Here is a 16,402-nt window from a genome sequence, read left to right on the forward strand (position 1 = left end):
GACTAGTCCTTGGGCATTGTCCTTTGTGCTTTCCTTGTGATCCTGGACCATCTGACATGCAGCTCCAGGTGACAGAGAGCACATCAATTAGGGCCAAGCCTACAAGTCTTCAACCTTTTCTCGTCCAGGGACCCCGTCCCAGGAAAAGCGGCAACCCAGGCACTGTCTAAGACCCCAAACGACATGTTTTTAGTCTGAGGGAGAGAGAGATGGCATGGGGGAGTGTGTGAGGGTTAAAATAATGAATTGGACACCACATAGGCAGGTGGATGCACTGCGGCGGTCCTCGTTGTTGTAACGCACTTTAGGCGTAGTGGGTGCGGAGTCAGGCGCAGGAAGCAGAAGGTAAAGAACAATGTTTTATTCCGTAACAGAGAAAAATGGTCACGCCAATACTGGGTGCACATACGAGACTGGCCCAAAACCAGGCCCCAACCCGTCCATTGGAAAAACAAAGGGAAACGCACCACCACAAACATACACAGAGGAAAATTAAGCCCGCACAAAGAACAGGCGGGCCTTACCGGCTTAAATAGCCCAACTAAAAACCTAAACAAGAAACAGGTGTAACCAATAAGACAAAACCAACAGAAAAGGGAAAAGGGATCGGTGGCAGCTAGTAGACCGGTGACGACGACCGCCGAGCGCAGCCCGAACAGGAAGAGGAGCCACCTTCGGTGGGAGTCGTGACAGTTGTGTTTGCTGCCAGCTGGTTGATCTCAACAGCCATCTAAAAGTGAATTTTCAATTGTGGTACGGTTCTAGAAACATAAATCCATCCACTTTCATATCACAACAAAATATATTCACAAATGCAAAATACACACTCACTGTATACTGTTTTAATCGGTTTTAACACAGTTGTAGCTGACTGGGACAACACGTTTGTGGCCTCCGTCTTCCATTTATACACAGGTGTTCGAAAGACGCATATAGCTAATTAGCACAGGTAGTCCAGTTGGTCTTCCGTCTGTTGTCCGTGTGGGAATCGTAACCCTATAAAATTGTGCATCAATTTAACCTTTTGTTTTTTAAAAAATAATTTCTTGCCGATGTGAAATACAAGGTCCTTATGCTTCCAAAACTGTACCGCAAGTGATGCATGATATTGTTCGGAAAGAGCGTCATGGCTCTTAATATATTTTCCCCCTTACAGAAAACGGCACCGTCCAATGACTTTTATGTGTAATGTAATGCAACAGAGAGTCATGATCAAGGGCTAGCTGCACACAAGCTTCTGGACATCCAGATCCCAGTAGCCTTCAATACAGTCCATACAGTAGCTGTGTCCAGAAGGAATAGTCACAGGATCCTTCAGTATCTCCTAACATATTGAACAACTGATCAAGTCCATGGCTTCTGCCATTTTGAAACGCAAGTGCTTTATCCATGGCATAGACCAGGTGAATCCAGGTGAAAGCAATGATCCCTTTTTGGTGTCACTTGTCAAATCCACTTCAATCAGTGTAGATGAAGGGGTGGAGACAGATTAAATAAGGATGTTTAAGCCTTGAGACATGGATTGGGTATGTGTGCCATTCAGAGGGTGAATGGGCAATATTTAAGTGCCTTTGAACAGGGTATAGTAATTTGTGTACACTGATGCCTAGCATTAGAATCAATCCCTTTCAGTGACAAAGACTGTGGACAGTTCATATTCTAGCAGTAGTGCACATGTTGGGCATTCACCAGTAGTTTGTATCATAAAATAATGTTAAGTCTGTCAGGTTGAAACAGATTGCATGATGTATATGTACACAGTGAAAGTCAATAAGTGTAGATAAATATATGTGTTTCTTTCCAAACAATGCAAACAGCTCATTGTCAATGGAGCTTGTGCAAAGCTGATGTCTAACAGAGTAAATCCCTTTCATTGAAATGGACTGCATCCTCTGAATAGTGCACTCACTTGTAGATTGTATTACTGTTTTCATAAAGGTATTATGTTATTGTGTCAGGCTGAAAAATATTTTACGATGCTTATGAACACACTGAAAGTCAATGAGTGTAGATACAACTTTGTTAATTTACTATATTGGTGTCAGTATCTTCACAGATGATCCATAACCAGGACCAACCCAGAATCCAGGGTAGAGGGGCTGAGTGAATGTGGTCTGGACTCTGTGGAGGAGGGTCATCTTGTCAGAGACACTGTAGAAGGACAGAGTTCCTGCCTTGTGGTCCAGGTACACTCCTACTCTGGAGGAGCAGGGGGTAGGGATATCAGTATTGATATTATTGTGCCTGAAATAGCAGATAGACGGATCACAGACCAAAGTCCAGGACTGATAATTTCGTCCAAAGCTAACATCCACTCCATCTCCTCTCCTGCAGATCCCTTTATAAGACACGGCAACTTTACACTTGCTCCCACTCCTTTCTACCTCCCAGTAGCAGGTTCCAGACAAAGCTTCTTTACACAGCAGCTGGCAGTAGAAGTTAAATCTGTCTGGATGGTGAAGATAGGACTCAGCATTTTCACTCCTGGTCACCTTCCTGTTCCCCTCAGACAGACGCAGATATCTATTAGCTGTGTTGGGGTCCAATGTGAGCTGGCAGGAATCTGAAATTATTTTGAAATAAAACATTGTGTTTGCATGTGTCTGTATACCTGCACGCATTTGTGTGTGGGTCAGGCAGGCTAGTGAAACCGTATTTATAGTTGTGTGTAGATATTTACTCACATTTCAAGAACTCCTCTCTGGTATTGGGGTCAGGAGGTGAAACAACCTTCATCTTTGCACGGTAACCGTTAGGAAACACACAGAGAAGAGGGGGGTTCATTACAACCAATTTAATCAAACAAATAACGCTGCCCAACAACATCCTCCCCCCTCACATGAGCTGAACTGTGTGAACTGCAACCTATCCATGAACTGTATTCACATGTAATGTTTTTGTTGTAATATTGTTTGTGATCTACATTGGCGTATGCATTTGAATGGATAGTTTACCAAAATTACAAAATGACACATTGGTTTTCCTAACCCTGGAGTGAGCAGTATGGCAGCAATCCATGCTTTTGTTTTATTTCCCTGGAACTGTTTCCAAATGCTAACGTTTTAGTATTTGTTGTACAAATCCCATTCAAGTCATGGTACCGATATAAGTATTTTTCACGCATCATGTCCAAATCATCCAAAAGCATTTCAAATTGATTGTGAAACTCAACAAAGTTACTTATAGATGATTTAAACATAATGCGCGGAAAATGCTAATATTGGTACCATGACTTAAAAGGATTTGTGCCACAAATGCTAAAACGTTAGCATATGGAAAAAGTGCTAGAGAAACTAAACCAAGCATTCATTGTCGTCATACCTTGTCCATAGACTGCTTACAGGGTATGAAAATCAACATGTCATTTTATAATTAGGGTGAACTATTAGGGGATCGCAAGTGGCGCAGCAGTCAATGGCACTGCATCTCAGTACCCGAGGCGTCACTACAGACCCTAGTTCGATTCCAAGCTGTATCACAAACGGACATGATTAGGAGTCCCATAGGGTGGTGCACAATTGGACTAGCATCGTCCGGGTTAGGGATTGGCACAATTGGCCTAGCGTTGTCCGGGTTAGGGTGGTGCACAATTGGACTAGCATCGTCCGGGTTAAGGTTTGGCACAATTGGCCTGGCGTCGTCCGGGTTAGGGTTTGGCACAATTGGCCTAGCGTCGTCCGGGTTAGGGTTTGGCCGTGGTAGGCTGTCATTGTAAATAAGAATTTGTTCTTAACCGACTTGCCCGGTTAAATATATATATATATCCCTTTAAGCGCTAAATGTGGTGATGCTGTGTTGTTGAGTTCATGCAAGACACAAAAAAAGAGGCACAAAGAACGATTATTATTATTATCATCCCACCCATTCACTCAGCTCACACCAGGACCCCAGATAGCCTATTCCCCACAGTGGGACTCAGTGGTGTTTGAATGAGGCCCTGCATGGGCTCCTCATTGGCTTTAGTCTAGGAATCTGCTAATTCAATAAGCTACATGTGAGTTGTCAACACACAAATCAAATCAAATGTATTTGTCACATACACATGGTTAGCAGATGTTAATGCGAGTGTAGCGAAATGCTTGTGCTTCTAGTTCCGACAATGCAGTAGTAACCAACGAGTAATCTAACCTAACTATTCCAAATCTACTACCTTATACACACAAGTGTAAAGGGATACAGAATATGTACATAAAGATATATGAATGAGTGATGGTACAGAACTCACCTCAAGTCTCACCTTGTGAATCTTCTTCGTATTTATTTCTGTCAGTGTTTCCACCAGTTCTGCAATGACAGTGTTTTTGTTCAGAACAGGCCTTGTAGGGAACATCTGTCTGCACTGGGGGCAGCTGCAGACAAGCTTCTGATCCCAGAAGCATTTAATACAGTCCATACAGTAGCTGTGTCCACAGGGAATAGTCACTGGATCCTTCAGTATCTCCAAACAGATTGAACAACTGATTGAGTCCATGGCTTCTGCCATTTTGAAACGCAAGCAGACTGAGCTGAAGAGATGAGTTTCGTTTCCAATTGTGCTGAGGAGTAGGCTTAGGAGTGGCTCCCACTAACCCATATAACATTTCACTTCCTGGATCTGAACTCACGTATCAGATACCAGGTCTGGCCAGCAGAGGGGCTATAAGTGGTCTGTCACAACCATAGAGAGAGAGAACTTTCTTATTGTAAGTTTGAGATTGACTGACATTTACTAGAACAGCCATGACCCTTCAAGTCAAAGCTCCATAACTGTGGACCGGAAGCCATTTAAACATCAACAAAACATATACTACAAAAGAAACATCCATTCCATGAGCTACATCAGATTGCACAGAATTTATTTCAGCAAACAATGCAAACAGCTCATTGTCAATGGAGCTTGTGCAAAGCTGATGTCTAACAGAGTAAATCCCTTTAATTGAAATGGACTGCATCCTCTGAATAGTGCACTCACTTGTAGATTGTATTACTGTTTTCAGAAAGGTATTATGTTATTGTGTCAGGCTGAAAAATATTTTACGATGCTTATGAACACACTGAAAGTCAATGAGTGTAGATACAACTTTGTTAATTTACTATATTGGTGTCAGTATCTTCACAGATGATCCATAACCAGGACCAACCCAGAATCCAGGGTAGAGGGGCTGAGTGAATGTGGTCTGGACTCTGTGGAGGAGGGTCATCTTGTCAGAGACACTGTAGAAGGACAGAGTTCCTGCCTTGTGGTCCAGGTACACTCCTACTCTGGAGGAGCAGGGGGTAGGGATATCAGTATTGATATTATTGTGCCTGAAATAGCAGATAGACGGATCACAGACCAAAGTCCAGGACTGATAATTTCGTCCAAAGCTAACATCCACTCCATCTCCTCTCCTGCAGATCCCTTTATAAGACACGGCAACTTTACACTTGCTCCCACTCCTTTCTACCTCCCAGTAGCAGGTTCCAGACAAAGCTTCTTTACACAGCAGCTGGCAGTAGAAGTTAAATCTGTCTGGATGGTGAAGATAGGACTCAGCATTTTCACTCCTGGTCACCTTCCTGTTCCCCTCAGACAGACGCAGATATCTATTAGCTGTGTTGGGGTCCAATGTGAGCTGGCAGGAATCTGAAATTATTTTGAAATAAAACATTGTGTTTGCATGTGTCTGTATACCTGCACGCATTTGTGTGTGGGTCAGGCAGGCTAGTGAAACCGTATTTATAGTTGTGTGTAGATATTTACTCACATTTCAAGAACTCCTCTCTGGTATTGGGGTCAGGAGGTGAAACAACCTTCATCTTTGCACGGTAACCGTTAGGAAACACACAGAGAAGAGGGGGGTTCATTACAACCAATTTAATCAAACAAATAACGCTGCCCAACAACATCCTCCCCCCTCACATGAGCTGAACTGTGTGAACTGCAACCTATCCATGAACTGTATTCACATGTAATGTTTTTGTTGTAATATTGTTTGTGATCTACATTGGCGTATGCATTTGAATGGATAGTTTACCAAAATTACAAAATGACACATTGGTTTTCCTAACCCTGGAGTGAGCAGTATGGCAGCAATCCATGCTTTTGTTTTATTTCCCTGGAACTGTTTCCAAATGCTAACGTTTTAGTATTTGTTGTACAAATCCCATTCAAGTCATGGTACCGATATAAGTATTTTCACGCATCATGTCCAAATCATCCAAAAGCATTTCAAATTGATTGTGAAACTCAACAAAGTTACTTATAGATGATTTAAACATAATGCGCGGAAAATGCTAATATTGGTACCATGACTTAAAAGGATTTGTGCCACAAATGCTAAAACGTTAGCATATGGAAAAAGTGCTAGAGAAACTAAACCAAGCATTCATTGTCGTCATACCTTGTCCATAGACTGCTTACAGGGTATGAAAATCAACATGTCATTTTATAATTAGGGTGAACTATTAGGGGATCGCAAGTGGCGCAGCAGTCAATGGCACTGCATCTCAGTACCCGAGGCGTCACTACAGACCCTAGTTCGATTCCAAGCTGTATCACAAACGGACATGATTGGGAGTCCCATAGGGTGGTGCACAATAGGGTGGACTAGCATCGTCCGGGTTAAGGTTTGGCACAATTGGCCTGGCGTCGTCCGGGTTAGGTTTGGCACAATTGGCCTAGCATCGTCCGGGTTAGGGTTTGGCCGTGGTAGGCTGTCATTGTAAATAAGAATTTGTTCTTAACCGACTTGCCCGGTTAAATATATATATATATATCCCTTTAAGCGCTAAATGTGGTGATGCTGTGTTGTTGAGTTCATGCAAGACACAAAAAAAGAGGCACAAAGAATGATTATTATTATTATCATCCCACCCATTCACTCAGCTCACACCAGGACCCCAGATAGCCTATTCCCCACAGTGGGACTCAGTGGTGTTTGAATGAGGCCCTGCACGGGCTCCTCATTGGCTTTAGTCTAGGAATCTGCTAATTCAATAAGCTACATGTGAGTTGTCAACACACAAATCAAATCAAATGTATTTGTCACATACACATGGTTAGCAGATGTTAATGCGAGTGTAGCGAAATGCTTGTGCTTCTAGTTCCGACAATGCAGTAGTAACCAACGAGTAATCTAACCTAACTATTCCAAATCTACTACCTTATACACACAAGTGTAAAGGGATACAGAATATGTACATAAAGATATATGAATGAGTGATGGTACAGAACTCACCTCAAGTCTCACCTTGTGAATCTTCTTCGTATTTATTTCTGTCAGTGTTTCCACCAATTCTGCAATGACAGTGTTTTTGTTCAGAACAGGCCTTGTAGGGAAGATCTGTCTGCACTGGGGGCAGCTGCAGACAAGCTTCTGATCCCAGAAGCATTTAATACAGTCCATACAGTAGCTGTGTCCACAGGGAATAGTCACTGGATCCTTCAGTATCTCCAAACAGATTGAACAACTGATTGAGTCCATGGCTTCTGCCATTTTGAAACGCAAGCAGACTGAGCTGAAGAGATGAGTTTCGTTTCCAATTGTGCTGAGGAGTAGGCTTAGGAGTGGCTCCCACTAACCCATATAACATTTCACTTCCTGGATCTGAACTCATGTATCAGATACCAGGTCTGGCCAGCAGAGGGGCTATAAGTGGTCTGTCACAACCATAGATAGAGAGAGAGAACTTTCTTATTGTAAGTTTGAGATTGAATGACATTTACTAGAACAGCCATGACCCTTCAAGTCAAAGCTCCATAACTGTGGACCGGAAGCCATTTAAACATCAACTCAACAAAACATATACTACAAAAGAAACATCCATTCCATGAGCTACATCAGATTGCACAGAATTTATTTCAACAAACAATGCAAACAGCTCATTGTCAATGGAGCTTGTGCAAAGCTGATGTCTAACAGAGTAAATCCCTTTCATTGAAATGGACTGCATCCTCTGAATAGTGCACTCACTTGTAGATTGTATTACTGTTTTCAGAAAGGTATTATGTTATTGTGTCAGGCTGAAAAATATTTTACGATGCTTATGAACACACTGAAAGTCAATGAGTGTAGATACAACTTTGTTAATTTACTATATTGGTGTCAGTATCTTCACAGATGATCCATAACCAGGACCAACCCAGAATCCAGGGTAGAGGGGCTGAGTGAATGTGGTCTGGACTCTGTGGAGGAGGGTCATCTTGTCAGAGACACTGTAGAAGGACAGAGTTCCTGCCTTGTGGTCCAGGTACACTCCTACTCTGGAGGAGCAGGGGGTAGGGATATCAGTATTGATATTATTGTGCCTGAAATAGCAGATAGACGGATCACAGACCAAAGTCCAGGACTGATAATTTCGTCCAAAGCTAACATCCACTCCATCTCCTCTCCTGCAGATCCCCTTTAAGATACGGCAACTTTACACTTGCTCCCACTCCTTTCTACCTCCCAGTAGCAGGTTCCAGACAAAGCTTCTTTACACAGCAGCTGGCAGTAGAAGTTAAATCTGTCTGGATGGTGAAGATAGGACTCAGCATTTTCACTCCTGGTCACCTTCCTGTTCCCCTCAGACAGACGCAGATATCTATTAGCTGTTTTGGGGTCCAATGTGAGCTGGCAGGAATCTGAAATTATTTTGAAATAAAACATTGTGTTTGCATGTGTCTGTATACCTGCACGCATTTGTGTGTGGGTCAGGCAGGCTAGTGAAACCGTATTTATAGTTGTGTGTAGATATTTACTCACATTTCAAGAACTCCTCTCTGGTATTGGGGTCAGGAGGTGAAACAACCTTCATCTTTGCACGGTAACCGTTAGGAAACACACAGAGAAGAGGGGGGTTCATTACAACCAATTTAATCAAACAAATAACGCTGCCCAACAACCTCCTCCCCCCTCACATGAGCTGAACTGTGTGAACTGCAACCTATCCATGAACTGTATTCACATGTAATGTTTTTGTTGTAATATTGTTTGTAATTTACATTGGTGTATGTATTTATACATACAAGGGAGAGAGAGAGAGAGAGACACAGCTGCATGCGAGTTCTTGCATTTTTCAACATGTTTTTAACAAAAGGATAGATTTGGAGTTAGATAAAGTTGGATTGTTTGGCAGGGACATATGTAAGATGCTATCTTCCAGAGCATAGCCTTCGCTAAAGATCAAAACACCAAACCTACAACCTAATTTTGGACTAAATTACCTGCAGGGATTACTGCTACCAAGGATTCCCTTTTCCAAGCTATACGGAGGGTGCCCTGGCAAACAAACAGCAGAGACCTGAGGATACCATCCAACTTGGAACTGAGTGAGTAGTGTTTGGTCCGATGCTGTTTCGAAAGCCAAGAAGAAGAAAAAATTATAAAGTACATTACAAGTATATATTTCACTTTATATGGACTGAATGCTGAGTTAAGGCTGCCAGGCTTGCTAGGACAGACACGATTCAATTAGCACGGAGGTGTGAAGTAAGATGTGTCGCAGCCTTTTGTCCCAACAAGTAGCAGGAGTCTCTCTCAGTCTGCCCCACCCAAATCCAGAGGCCTTTGAAGACCCCTCCCACTGTTCAGAGACCATCCATTGGCATTGTCTACAAGAAATAAAAGCTTCTCCCAAGTGGGTGTGACACCGACTCCTGTTGCCTGTTGCACTGCTGGATGGATTCCACCTGGCGATCTGTTCACCCTCTGCCCTATCTCCCCCTGTCTGGTATAGGTACCCCCACCACACTCCCCCCTCTCTCCCGAGCTTTCGTTCACCTCCAGCACACACACACTGTTGGGGTGAGTGACTGAACTCTGAACAATGGCTAGCCCCAAGTCATTATATATATATATATATATATATATATATATATATATATATATATATATATATGTTTTCTTGTGCATTTTGCTATTTTTCTATTTGCCTCATGACTCCTGCATGCTTTGTTGACTATGACTATGCATGCTTTGTTGACTACTACTACTTTCTTGTTAACCCAACCATGGGACAGACTGTTTGTTCCCACATTCGGGACTCTGACTCTATTGGTTACACAGACTTTTGGCATGCCATCCTATTCTAACCACCTCTTGCTGGCTGTGTATTCAAATTACCTGATGAAATTGCTGTACAACACAATCTTGTTGCCATCTAATGCACATTCAAATGTCATAAATCAACACTGCAGAGCTCTCCCTGTCTTCTGCCGTGCCTTGATTATATTACTGCTGATGATATCTGGAAATGTGCATGTACACCCTGGCCCATCTACTGTTGCTAATTCTACTGCCCCAATTCTGACTTGTGCTCTGATATCTGTTTCACTGATTTCTGCTCTCGTAAAAGCCTGGGTTTTCTGCACGTTAACACAAGAAGCTTATTACCTAAAATGGATCAATTGAAAGTGTGGGTTCACACCTCCAATCCAGATGTGTTGGTCATTACTGAGACATGGTTAAGGAAGAGTGTTTTGAATACTGATGTTAACCTTTCTGGTTATAACCTTTTTCGGCAAAACAGATCTTCCAAAGTTGGGGGAGTGGCAATTTTTTTTTACCAAGGGACCACTTCAGTGCTCGGTTGTCTCCACCAAATCTGTCCTCAAACAATTTGATTTGATGGTTTTAAGCATTACATTTTCAAATAGTTCTTTGTTGACTGTTGCGGGGTGCTATTCTCTTCCATCAGCACCGGCCTGTACCTAGACTTGGCACTCCGGTACCGCTTGCCATGCGGTAGTAGAGAAAACAGTCTATGACTGGGGTGGCTGGTTGATGCTTATTTATAAAACCCTCTTAGGCCTCACTCCCCCCTATCTGAGATATCTACTGAAGCCCTCATCCTCCACATACAACAACCGTTCTGCCAGTCGCATTCTGTTAAAGGTCCACAAAACGTCTTTTCAGTTCGCTGCCACTATCGACTGGAACGAGCTGCAACAAACACTCAAACTGGACAGTTATCTCAATCTCTTCAATCAAAGACTCAATCATGGACACTCTTACTGACAGTTGTGGCTGCTTTGCGTGACGTGTTGTTGTCTCTACCTTATTGCCCTTTGTGCTGTTGTCTGTGCCCAATAATGTTTGTACCATGTTTTGTGCTGCTACCATGTTGTGCTGCTGCCATGTTGTCATATGTTGCTACCATGCTGTGTTGTCATGTTTTCCTGCCTCGCTATGTTATTGTCTTAGGTCTATCTTTATGAGGTGTTGTGTTGTCTCTCTTGCCGTGTGTGTTTTGTCCTATATTATTACTCTTTTTTATTTATTTAACCCAGCCCCCGTCCCCGCAGGAGGCCTTTTGGTAGGCTTGGTAGAATTTGTTCTTAACTGATTGCCTAGTTAAATAAAGGTTAAATAAATAAATGTAAAAAATAAACTACGTGGTTATCCTGTTCTGATGGGATGTTGATGTGTAAAATATATTTCCAGAAAGCGATACAATACATACAAAATAATAACAATTATTATCATCCCACCAATTCACTCAGCTCACACCAGGACCCCAGATAGCCCCACAGTAGGATACAGTGAAATTTGAATGCATGGGCTCCTCATTGGTTTTAGTCTAAGAATCTGCTAATTCAATAAGCTACATGGGAGTTGTCAACACTCACCTTAAGTCTCACCTCCTGCATCTTCTTAAAAGCAAGTGAATATAATTAAATGTGGTGGTAATGATAATGAAATGGCAGAGTTGTTTCCTCAAGGACTAGTCATTGTGAAATATACAATACATTTACATCAGAGAGATACAAGAAGATTGTCCTTACCTGTTTCTTAGTCTTTTCTATACAAATATAATTGAACATTTTACACTGTTGTTCACTACAGATATTTTAACAATACGCGCAACATACAAAAGTCAAATGGTCAATAAAAACAGAGCCTCATACCCATATCTTGGACTAGATGAGGTTGTTTTTCAAATAGAATCTCAAAAGACTACTTTCACCATTGGTCCTCCTGAATATAGGGCCTCGTACAGCAGTCTCATTTGTTCCTAGCAGGGCTTGGCATCACGGATTGTATTTTTTATTAAGCATGTTTCTCTGGATCAGTTCATCTGCTATGGGAATCACCACCGTTACCCTGTGAATTAGCTCAGCCCTTTGCTCATCCACAAACTGGACATCTTCAGTAAGAGAGAGAAGGGTAAAGTTATTAAGCCAATCTTAAATAATTTCTCAGTGAACCTGACACTACAATAATAAGACACGGTGGGTGGTACATTTAAAATGTTGTTTTCACTAATGTTTGACAAACATAGCTGTAACAGTTGTCTGTGGTGGAAGAAGGTGAGGACCAATGCGCAGCGTGGTATGTGTTCATAGGGGCGGCAGGGTAGCCTAGTGGTTAGAGCATTGGACTAGTAACCGAAAGGTTGCAAGTTCAAATCCCCGAGCTGACAAGGTACAAAATCTGTTGTTCTGCCCCTGAACAGGCAGTTAACCCACTGTTCCTAGGCCGTCATTGAAAATAAGAATTTGTTCTTAACTGACTTGCCTAGTAATTAAACCTTGGTGGACACAGTGCCTACAAAAAGATGCTATTAGGATTCTATTGCTCCCTATTCAGGCTTGTTTGAATGTCAGGACAATCCTTGTCCAGCAAAGAAATTGTATTTTTAGTAGAAAAAAAGCATTTAGCTCTCAATAGGTATTTAGAATGAAATGTGTAGTGGAGCCTACAGCTACATTATTAACCTACATCACGTGCCCGTCATAGGTCTACCTTCAAAATTTCAATCATCATTTACTCAAAAACACAGTTTACACCATCATTTGTCACAAAAGTTTGACAAAATGAAATTCTGCCCCGTCGAACGGATAAAAATGTTGTGAATCTTAAGAAAATGTGTCTTTATATATATTTTTTCATTTAACCAGGTAGGCCAGTTGAGAACAAGTTCTCATTTAAAACTGCGACCTGGCCAAGATAAAGCAAAGCAGTGCAACACAAACAACAACACAGAGTTACACATGGAATAAACAAACATACAGTCAATAACACAATAGAAAAGTCGAAATACAGTGTGTGCAAATGAGGTAAGATTAGGGAGGTAAGGCAATAAATAGGCCGTAGTGGCGAAGTAATTATAATTTAGCAATTAAACACTGGAGTGATAGATGTGCAGAAGATGAATGTACAAGTAGAGATACTGAGGTGCAAAGGAGAAGAAAAAAACAAAACAATATGGGGATGAGGTAGTTGGATGGGCTATTTACAGATGAGCTATGTACAGGTGCAATGATCTGTAAGCTGCTCTGACAGCTGATGCTTAAAGTTAGTGAGGGAGATATGAGTCTCCAGCTTCAGTGATTTTTGCAATTCGTTCCAGTCATTGGCAGCAGGGAACTGGAAGGAAAGGCGGACAAGGAGGAATTGGCTTTGGGGGTGACCAGTGAAATATACCTGCTGGAGTGCGTGGTATGGGTGGGTGCTGCTATGGTGACCAGTGAGCTGAGATAAGGTGGGGCTTTACCTAGCAAAGACTTATAGAGCCAGTGGGTTTGGCGATGAATATGAAGCAAGGGCCAGCCAACGAGAGCATACAGGTCGCAGTGGTGGGTAGCATATGGGGCTTTGGTGACAAAATGGATGGCACTGTGATAGACTGCATACAATTTGCTGAGTAGAGTGTTGGAGGCTATTTTGTAAATGACGAAGTCAAGGATTGGTAGGATAGTCAGTTTTACGAGGGTATGTTTGGCAGCATGAGTGAAGGATGCTTTGCTGCGAAATAGGAACCCGATTCTAGATTTAATTTTGGATTGGAGATGCTTAAGATGAGTCTGGAAGGAGAGTGTACAGTCTAACCAGACACATAGAATATGTGGCAACTACAAATACCTAAGTCAGAACCGTCGAGAGTAGTGATGCTGGATGGGCGGGCAGGTGCAGGCAGCGATCGGTTGAAGAGCATGCATTTAGTTTTACTTGCATTTAAGAGCAGTTGGTGGCCACGGAAGGAGAGTTGTATGGCATTGAAGCTCGTCTGGAGGTTAGTTAACACAGTGTCCAAAGAAGGGCCAGAAGTTTACAGAATGGTATCGTCTGCGTAGAGGTGGATCAGGCAATCACCAGCAGCAAGAGCGACATCATTGATGTATACAGAGAAAAGAGTCAGCCCGAGAATTTAACCCTGTGGCACCCCCATAGAGACTGTCAGAGGTCCGGACAACAGGCCCTCCGATTTATCACACTAAACTCTGTCTGAGAAGTAGTTGGTGAACCAGGCGAGGCAGTCATTTGAGAAACCAAGGCTGTTGAGTCTGCCGATAAGAATGTGGTGATTGACATGTGGTGATTGAGTCGAAAGCCTTGGCCAGGTCGATGAATATGGCTGCACAGTATTGCCTTTTATCGATGGCGGTTATGATATCGTTTAGGACCTTGAGCGTGGCTGAGGTGCACCCATGACCAGCTCGGAAACCAGATTGCATAGTGGAGAACGTATGGTGGGATTGGAAATGGTTGGTAATCTGTTTGTTCATTTACCTGCGGTTTGTTTCCATTACACAAGTCGCAAGGATTTTTTGTTTTGTTACATTGCTTTTGTCGAATAAACCTGGGTCAATGGAAACCTAGTGTGTAAATATCTATGAAAAGTAGGTTGTTATATCTGGCACAACCTGCACAGTTTTATCAGATCTTGACAAACCGCTTCCCGTTTACACAGTTTTCCAAATGTGAAGCATCTAAAAAGTTCAATATTTTTCAATAGAAAACGTAAAATAAAAGTTGATTTTATATTCACCTTGTGCATGAAACAAGTAGCCCAAGATACCGAAATTAGTGGAGGTGGTGCAGGAAGATAATTGTTGAGTCATTAAAAAATCTCTAAATCTCCATTCGAAGCTGAAAGCAAGGCCTTATTTACCTATTGTGAAGGGAATCACTTAATTTACAAAATGTCCTTTTTTAAACAGAAGATGGTACATTGTGACTTAAAATATTGACAGTACAGTACAGACAGTTTGATTGACTAAAAAGTAAACTTCCTCCAGCCTCAGCTCCATAATGTTAATTATACTAAAGAAACCCTGTGGATGAAGTGAGCATAAAAAGGAAAACAGAGGAAAACTCCATTTTAACTCACTTTCAATGAGTTACAACTATTAAGACATTTTGACTGGCTTTAATTTCAAGTTCAAATCATGATTCGAAAAGAACCTCCACAGAAAACAATGGCAATTTCAGTTCCTCCCCTGATCTGACTAATCTAAATGGAATTGCTGTCAACTCGGCATTACACATGTATATAAACTTCATATGTCAATAGCAATGAAACCTTCACAGTATGTGGACCGTAGATTGTCAGCATATCTGGTCAAAATAAGGTCCATAGCAGTTTTAGCAAACTAACACTGGCTAACATAAAGTCATAAATATACTGAGGAAAATATATTAAGGATTTTATCAGACAGTATAAAGTGAGGGAGTGCACCAGAGAGTTCATGTGAAAATATGATTTATTTAAACCATGGTCAAGTTTGGTACTACTAGTCTACACATGTAGCTCCGATTTGTATCAGTTAAGTCAGTTTAGACTCTTAACTGCTAGGCTACCTGCCGCCCTAGTTCATCGTTGTTTACATTGTGTCTTTGAAGCAGTTGGTTTCTCAACTAAAGTCTAGTCGGGGTGAGTGGGGAAAGTTGAGCCAAAATAGTAAATTGAGCCACCCTTGTCTCTAGTAAACCATACACAAAATATATAATTTGACCAAATATTTAGGAATAGGTCATCATTTCATGGAGTATGTGATGGAAGAAACCACATGGACAAAGTGGTAAGCAAGTTAAATCAAAGAAAGCAGAGCTCCCTGCCATCCAGGACCTCTATACCTGGTGGTGTCAGAGGAAGGCCCAAAAAATTGTCTAAGACTCCAGCGACCCAAGCCATACTGTTCTCTCTGCTACCCACGGCAAGCGGTACCAGTGCACCAAGTCAGGAACCAACAGGACCCTGAACAACTTCTACTCCAAATCAAATCAAATCAATCAAATCTCCCAAGCCATAAGACCGCTAAACAAGACCGCTAAATAGCTAATCAAATGGCTAACCGCTGCTGCTACTACTATCCTGTTGCCTAGTCACTTTAACCCTACCTACATGTACTTAGCTACCTCAGTTACCTCGTACCCCTGCACATTGACTCAGTGCTGGTACTCCATATATGTTTAGCATGTTATTTTTACTCGTCATTGTTATTCACTGTGTGTTTATTCCTCATGTAACTATTTCTATTTTTTTTCAATTAAATGTTTTCTCTTTAATTAACTCTGCATTGTACAGGACCCGCAAATAAACATTTCACTGTTAGTCTACACCTGTTGTTTACTTGCGAAGCATGAAACAAATGCAGCTAGCTAGTTTAGCCTACTGAAACACCCTGCTCAAACAGAGGGATGCTATGTTAGCTAACTGGCTATGACTTTCTAAC

General features: G+C 41.9%; 1 long non-coding RNA gene across 1 annotated transcript; it reads right to left on the reverse strand.

Annotated features, from left to right (window-relative positions):
* Nucleotides 1-346: 346 nt before the first annotated feature.
* LOC112218607 lies at nt 347-8,854 on the reverse strand. Its single transcript, XR_006079363.1, has 6 exons — nt 8,709-8,854; nt 7,200-8,587; nt 5,727-5,778; nt 4,226-5,605; nt 2,685-2,736; nt 347-2,563 (listed from the first exon to the last, which is right to left on the reverse strand). It is a non-coding gene; the product is annotated as an uncharacterized LOC112218607 (long non-coding RNA).
* Between the last annotated feature and the right edge of the window lie 7,548 nt (nt 8,855-16,402).

This window comes from Oncorhynchus tshawytscha, linkage group LG19, assembly GCF_018296145.1.
Source record: "Oncorhynchus tshawytscha isolate Ot180627B linkage group LG19, Otsh_v2.0, whole genome shotgun sequence".
NCBI classification, from domain to species: Eukaryota; Metazoa; Chordata; class Actinopteri; order Salmoniformes; family Salmonidae; genus Oncorhynchus; species Oncorhynchus tshawytscha.